The sequence below is a fragment of the Octodon degus genome, unplaced genomic scaffold, assembly GCF_000260255.1.
Source record: "Octodon degus isolate 3935 unplaced genomic scaffold, OctDeg1.0 scaffold00147, whole genome shotgun sequence".
NCBI classification, from domain to species: Eukaryota; Metazoa; Chordata; class Mammalia; order Rodentia; family Octodontidae; genus Octodon; species Octodon degus.
In genome coordinates, this window is record NW_004524723.1 from 4,218,695 (window position 1) to 4,226,423 (window position 7,729).

General features: G+C 42.8%; 1 pseudogene; it reads right to left on the reverse strand.

Annotated features, from left to right (window-relative positions):
• Positions 1-308: 308 nt before the first annotated feature.
• LOC101588814 lies at positions 309-1,951 on the reverse strand (annotated as a pseudogene).
• Between the last annotated feature and the right edge of the window lie 5,778 nt (positions 1,952-7,729).

A 7,729-nucleotide genomic window follows, 5' to 3' on the forward strand; every position in this document is an offset into this window, starting at 1 on the left:
CTGCACTCGATCTGTTAGGCACTTTCCAGTTTAAATCATCTTACTGTGGAATGGGACATGGGCACTTAAAGAGGTATTTGAATGTAAAATTCTATTTTTATTTTTACTTTTTGTTTTATGAAAAAAATAAAATTTTATGGCAAAATAGTGAGTTTTAATAAATTTAACAGTTTTAATAATTTTCCCCTTTTTAAACTTTGTCCTATTGAAACCTAATTCAACAGAAATTTTAATTTTAAAAAATTTATTATTTATTTATTTTTATTTTATTTTTTTTTTGGTGGCACTGGCGTTTATTAGGATGCGCCCTAATATAGGCGCTGGGGCTGGCCTGTGATGCTCTGATATATAGAGCCCAGAGGTTCTGCCAACTCTTGAGCAGTGACACCAGGAAGCTGATGGCCAGATGGATGTACACAAGCTCATCATCCATCATCTTCACATGACCAACAGCCACAGCCAGACACAGGACATTCTTCATCTGGAACTTGATCCAGGACTTCATTTCATCAACTTTGGCTGCCATGTTTTCATTGTGGGTCAGCAGGGAAGGGAACTTGCCAGCGTTATTGAGGCCGGGTCCCAGGATCCGTGGGATCTGCTCGATCAGAGACTCCGAGGCCAGAAAGGCACCATACTTCTTGGCCAGTTTTTTAGCCAGCTTCTTATTCTTGTTGAGCTTCTTCAGTGCCTCGATGTCCAAGTGGGGCATGTCCATGGCCTTGGCCTCGTCGCAGTGCTGCTGGTCCCCCAGGACGCGCATGGAGATCTTGGGGCGGGGCGTGGACGTCAGCTTGACGGTGCCCAAGAAGCGCGCGTCTTTCTGAGGGTCATAGTTCCTCAAGCTGATCTGCACCTCCACAGTCTCTAAAAACTTCCGTTGCTTGCGCTGGGTCCTGTGCAGGACCTGGCACACTGCCTCGTACAGGGTGTCGTGGCAGACCTTGCTGCTCCTGATTACTTGCACTGAGGAAACCGGAAAAGTCAACAGAAATTTTTAACAATATCTATTGTTAATTTTCAGGGCATGAGATATAATTCATTGTCTCAGTACCTGCCTGGCAAGCACAGGCTCTTTTTTTATTAATTTTATTGAGAAACAAATAGCAATAATACAGTTTCAAAACAGGTTAGTGGGACAGTTATAATAATTAATACATTGCATATTGTTGTCTTCATAGTAGTTATTCACAGTGCAAGATGCAGACATGATATCTTGTCTAAACACTATTAGTACAATCTTCTCATTGCACTAAGAGAAAGTAGCTGTATATCTATCCTAACTATTTTGTGTATACAGATACAAAATGGTCCTTCATTTATGTCACTTTTTTTGTTTAGCTTTGTCAGAGATAGGGATTCCATTACCATTTAAATATTGTAGGTGTGAAGCACAGGTTCTGAGTTTGATTCCCAGTACCAAAAAAAGAGAACGGCCCATTTTCTTTTCTTTTCTTGTTTTTTTTTTTTTTTTTTTTTGTATTTTAGTACAAGGTCTATGGGGTCAACAGGGTCTCACTATGTGGATTGGACTCATAGTGATCCACCTGTGTTCAGCCTCCCAAGCAGTTGATTTCAGGAGCATGCCACCACACCCAGTCTCAATCACAGTCTTGGTGTGCCCCCGGGGGGGGGGCAGCATGGCACGCCAGGGATCAGGGATCGAACCCCAGCTGCTGCATCTGCCTAAGCAGGCACTTTAGTCCACTGGGCTATTTGGCTGGCCCCCATTTACTTTTCATAGAAACAAATCATTTATATTCCTATTTACTTTATATAATGTTTAAATTCTGTGTAAATTTAGTTTACAATTGCAAACATATTTACAATTCACTTAAGTGGTTTGGGGGATAAGCCAGCTAATGCTTGGTAAGTATACAGCTCACCTGCAGGGGGCAGAAATGCACAGTCGGGTTAGAGGGCTGGAGCGTGACCTACCATCTTTATGCATTCAGCGTGGTATACATTAGTCAGTATTTTGTAAGGAAACTATTGGCTTAAGGGTGAGTCTAATATTGTACCCTGTAAATATGTACACATATGTATTGATTTTTGAAAATTTATAACTGTCAAATCAGCTCTAGAACATTACTTAAAATACTGTTTAAACTTATGTGAGAATATTAAAGTGGAAATGTGTATCTATAGTATACGCATCAATTTCATCAGTAAAAAAACAAAGAAAAATGAAAGGGAGTCTTATACTCTAGGGGCTACAGCTGTGTGTCGAGTGTACTATGTGCTTTACATGCATTATTTCAAATGTTTGTAAAGATATGTAATTTACATTACCCAGAGCACAAAGTTAGCAAATGGCAGAGCTAGGATTTGAAATCAGCCAGTTTCATGTAGAGGCTGTACTCTGAGTCACTATGGGAATATCTCATAGTAAAGGCCAGGAAACACGGATATAAAATCTGTGTGTGGACAGAGGTATTAGGAAGGACTGAGTTGTCAGCACTGTGTTCTGACTGGTGAGAGGGTTATTCCTTTCATCTTTCCACACATCATCATCCTTAGGGATGCCTGAAGTGTTCAGTCTGAGGAGATAGATGGGTTCTGGGCTCACAGGGGATGGCCAGTGCGTACTGAATTACTCTGACTCTGGACTCTCCAGCCAATATACAGTAATCGTGTTAGCAAGTCTAGCAGGAAGGAGTGAATTAGAGATTGTGTTGGTTTTGTCTGAAGACCTATAACAAATGCCAAAAGTTTTCGGCAGAGGCAAACCATGAAAAGTAAGAACACAAAAAAGTAAGACAGGAGCCTAGATCTCAGCCACATGTCATTTATTAATCTATCATTTTATGGCTTTGATTTTATTTTACATTCTGGGGACTTAGATGATTAGCATACAGCTTTCAAGGAACTCAGAGATAGGTGAGCCATATGGGAGAGCTTGTCTAAGAGGATAGACAAGGCAAGTAGAGGGCACTCTGGGAGGACCTCACTTGAAGCAGATCACACACACACACACACACACACACACACCAATAAGCTTGCTTCAGGAGATCCAGTGGGATGAAGCTATTCCATGTAGACTAACAGATGCAGAGGGGAGAAGGTATGGATCACAGGGTGTGGGTAAGGATATGGCATTTGATGAGACCAGTTAGTTGGGTGAAGGGCCACATCACACTGTTCTGGAGATTTTGGTCTTAGGAAAGATCTTACATGGAGAAGTGATAGAACCTCTTAGCTTTTGGGGAAGGTCCCTTGGTTGAAGTGGAGAATGATGGGCTAGGATGAAGGAAGGGGGAATAATTAAGTTGTTAGAATAATTCGAGTGGAAAATGAGGCCCCAATCAAAACATTCATTAAGTGTTAAAAAGGACCAGGGGGTGCTGGTGAGATGGCTCAGTGGTCTAAAGCACCTACTTAGAACAAGCTAAGCTCAAGCAAAGCACAGGGACCTCGGTTCAATCCCCCAGCACCACATGCCAGCCCGCCCGCCCCCTGGTGGGCTGAGCTGGCCACACACTAAATAAATAAATAAAGAGAGTAGTTTTTAAAAAAAAAAGGACCGGGGTAGAGGTAGCTTGATAAATAACATCATCCTTGTTTGAGTAATAGGCGTACTAGGTTCAAGTCAAGGGGACAGACGCTTAGTTCTGACTCTGCTTTAATTAGCCAGGGACTTAGTCTCTTAAGTGTCATGAAAATGGGGATAATGCCACTGTCCAGTTTGTGCCCTAAGGTGAAATGAATCCTTGTGTGTAAAAGCATTAAAGGACTATCTGAAACCAGCTAGGCTGTAAAGACAGATCCGGAATGGCGAGGAGAAGCATTTTGCTGAAATCAGGCCTGCGTCTATCTCTGGTGGTTCAGACAATTACCAAAGAGACAAAAGCAGTGGGTGAAAGGTTAATCTACTCATATTCCTAGTTTTCCTTTCCTTAGTTCTCTGAGACCTCAACTGTGGAGATCTCTCAGTTTTCCCAGTTGTACTTGCCTATTACACCATCTTCAACCAAGGCCAATCCCACAGGATCTGGGCACTATTGCATGGGATAAAATTATTCTTGGCAAGTAAACAGCAACTCAGCGCCTCTGTAGCAACAGCAGTACAAAAAACTACCAAGCTGCTGGGCCACAAAAGGCCCCAGAGCCAACCTCAGTGGGACCCAAAGTCCTTGGTCCCTCTGTCTGCATTATACCTGTAGTTGAGTGCTATAGGGCCTTAGACTCAAGAAGCACAAATAAAAGAGGTGAGGTAGGAGGGAGAAGAAATAGCACAGGTGGTTAGGCTGGACTTGCCCATGGTTGAAAGCTTAATCAGGCCCATAGTCCATGACGCACAATTTCTTTATGTCTTCAGATTGCAATTGTGAAAACAGCATGGATTTTGGAGTAACAGCTTAATTCAAGCACCAGCCTGTGTGATTCTGAGAAAGTATTGTACTTATCTGAGCCTGTTTTCCCTGTTGAAAAATACTTTGTTGAAAAATGTGGCCTTCTTTGAGTGACAAAAGATTAAATGGATGTGTAAAATGCATTGTAGTATAATAGAAGGTCAAATTAGATAAGAACTGTAATTGTCAGACATTGCTGGTAAGTATTTGAATAGGTAGAGTCACCAAATGGAAAACTGGCTGTGTCAGAGTAGATTTGGCAAAAGCAGAAACAAGAACAAGTACACATACAGAATAACCCTTGCACCTGGTGGTTAGCACTCACGTTGGCAGGCTTATTCTGCCTGGTGTCCTGTGAGACAGTTCCAGGAGGTCCCAGGGGAGGCACAGATGAGAAGTTATATTGGTACCATATGTTACAGAGGACCACATCCAAGTTGAAAGCAAGCTTTCTCCCGCCATGTTCACAGGCTAGGAACAACCTCTTGTCCATTTATTAGTTCCACACTAAGTTGCAGGCTTTGGTTCACTCCATAAGGACAGAAGCTCTGGAGACTCAGCTGCCTAAGCCTCAGTTTGCTGTCTTCTATTCTGGAAAGAACAGGCAAACTTGTGGCTTTGTGATGTGACACATCACAGTAGACACTATTTCCACTTCCCACCCCACTCTTTCTACCTGGAATTTTTACAGTTGAGTGAAGGGGAGCAATTATATTACTAGTCTTGGATTCTTGCTGAAGTCTGTGCTCTACTTAGCTTCTTATTTTGATATGGCTTTCTAAGCTGCCCAGGCTGCCTCAAACTCAAGATTCTCCTGCTTCAGCCTCCCAAGGAGCTGGGATTACAGGAAATACTACCATACCCAGCTCATTCTGGTTGACTTGTTCAATGAATTTCTTAGGTGTAAGAGAAGAAGGGTCCAAATCTTCAGGGAAGCTAGTGGTTGCTAATGCAGCATGGGGTCTATATGCCTTGGCTGCCGTATTTGCCTGAGGGAGCAACTGACTTTGGTGTGGGAGGAAGCTTCTCTGGCTCCAGTTAGAAATGACTCCTAATTTCACAAATTACTCCCTCCTGGTTTTCCAGTATTGTGTCTTTGCACTGAGCCACATCCCCAAGTTTTTTTTTTTTTAATCCATTGTTTCAATTAAATGCCTAGGCTGCATGTAAACTTGCACCCCTCCTGCCTCAGCCTCCCAGAGTGCTGCAGTTACAGGCGTGTGCCGCTGTATCCAGCTACAGTTACTTTGGCTATTTTTGATCTGTGATTGATTGAGTCTGAGGATTGGAAACTGGTGGACTTTCCAAAAGATTGTCACCTCTCCTGTGTAGCACACCATCCCTGTGTAACAGGAGAGGCTTCGGTAACCACCTGAGATGCAGGGAAGATGCTGTGTGTGAAAGTAACCGGGATGACTGTCTAAACATGGCTGTGGGTGGAGCAGAGTGTAACCTGGGAGGTTGGAGAGGGCAAGAAGGAAAAGTGCCTTTGGAAAGAGATCTCCGAGGAGAATACAGGATTAGTTGAGGTTCAACAAACTTCTTTGTTGCTAACCCAAGAAGCATATTTGCAAGGATAAGCCTCTCATATAGAGCAGAACATCGTGCCCTTGTTGCCATGGTGATGGTGCTCAAACAGAGGCTGAAAAGGAGAAAACACCAGGTCCGAGGGAGTCCATTAGAGCCAGGACTGTTCTGTGCAGGTCCTAGCCATTGTGTGCTGCAGAAAGAGGGGCCAGGGCTTTAAGTAGCTCTCTTCCTTCCTGTCTTGTGCTATGGGATCTTTGTTTTGGTTTTTCTTTCTGGACTGATGTGGCCTTTGGAAAAGGGACATCTCTCTGCAGAAATGGCAAGTCGCTATTTAAAGCTTTATCAGCAACTGGAAGTGGTATGGGAATATAGCTCAGCAGCTTCAACACCTGCCTGGCAAGCACAAGGTCCTGAGTTTGATTGCTGGTACCACCAAAAAAAAAAAAAAAAAAAAAAAAGAAAAGAAACTGGAGGCATCTTCTCTCATGGGCTATTTTCTTTCTTGTGGATCCTGTTAACTTTCCATTCTGGAACTTACTGTCTGTAAAGCCAACCACCTTCCTCTCATTCTAGTCTGAACATGAACCAGTTTGCAGTAAGCGCTACGTGCTCTCCTGACCCTGTTCTCTTGCCCATGTGTCATTAAGCCTGCATAGCCCTTACTACCTCACAGAGGAAGGATAAAAGAACCTCTCACAGCCAGGCTAACCTGTGGAATTTGGTTACTTGTATCTGTCACTTAGTTGATTGACCATCTTGAAACTACAGTTCAGTTTGCAAAGACACAATAAAAGACCTGATTTTTCCTATGATCTGACATTATTGCTTCCAGTTTTTTTTTGTTTTGTTTTTTTGCAGAACCAGGGATTGAACTCAAGCCCTTGTGCTTGCCAGGGAACTGCTTATTCTACTGAGCCATCTCCCCAGCCCCTTTCCAGTACTTTAATATTCATCTAGCCTTCTGCCTCTATGCTCTGACAGTCTGATTTTTAGATTTTTGGTCTGCTTTGACCCATGGGTTGCTGAGAGTTGAGCTATTGAATTACCATTAGTGGGTTGGCAAGGTGTATCTAGATTCTTTCATTCCTGGCCCCAGATCCCTGCTTAATGACCACATTCTACAGCATCCCAAGGATGCACTTGAGTCCACATGAAGCCTTCTGCTCAATATCAGAGTGGGTGCTTTCTGTCTTACCAGAGCCAATAGTCTACATCTGCATTAGTCAAGATTTTGCCTTGAGTTGTTTGCAGTCTAGTGACAGAGGTGACATTAGAATGAAAATTTCTTGAAGGAGGAATCTTTGTGTATTTTGCTTTGCTCATTAGCATGTTCCTTTTATTCTTATTATTTTTGATGTATTTGGTACAGGGTCTCACTAGGTAGCTCCAGACTCATAGTCATTCTTCTGTTTTCAGCCTCTCCAGCTCTGGAATTGCAGGCATCCCATTACTCACTCTCAGTGGCTGGCTCAGCACACCTGGGTTGGGGGTGGGGGTGCAACACAGCATGTGGTGCTGAGAGTAGAATCCTGGTCCCTGTACTTGCCTTAGCAGGCACTTAGTCTGCTGAGCTATCCTGAAGCCCCAGGATGTTCCTTTTGATTAGAACAGAACTTATATGTAAATGTTTAATAAAAAGATGCTGAATAAGTGAATGAATGCATTCTGTATCCACAAAAGAAAAATAATGAATAGGGTGTTTCAGAGAGAGAAGGTAATGATAGGCTAATTTTTAAAAAATATTTCCTTTAAGCAGGATCTCAAGGACTAACTAATCAAGAGAGGGAAAGGAGAAGAGCTAGAAAACATGAATAAGTCAAGCCATACAGTTATATGTAGAAGATGGG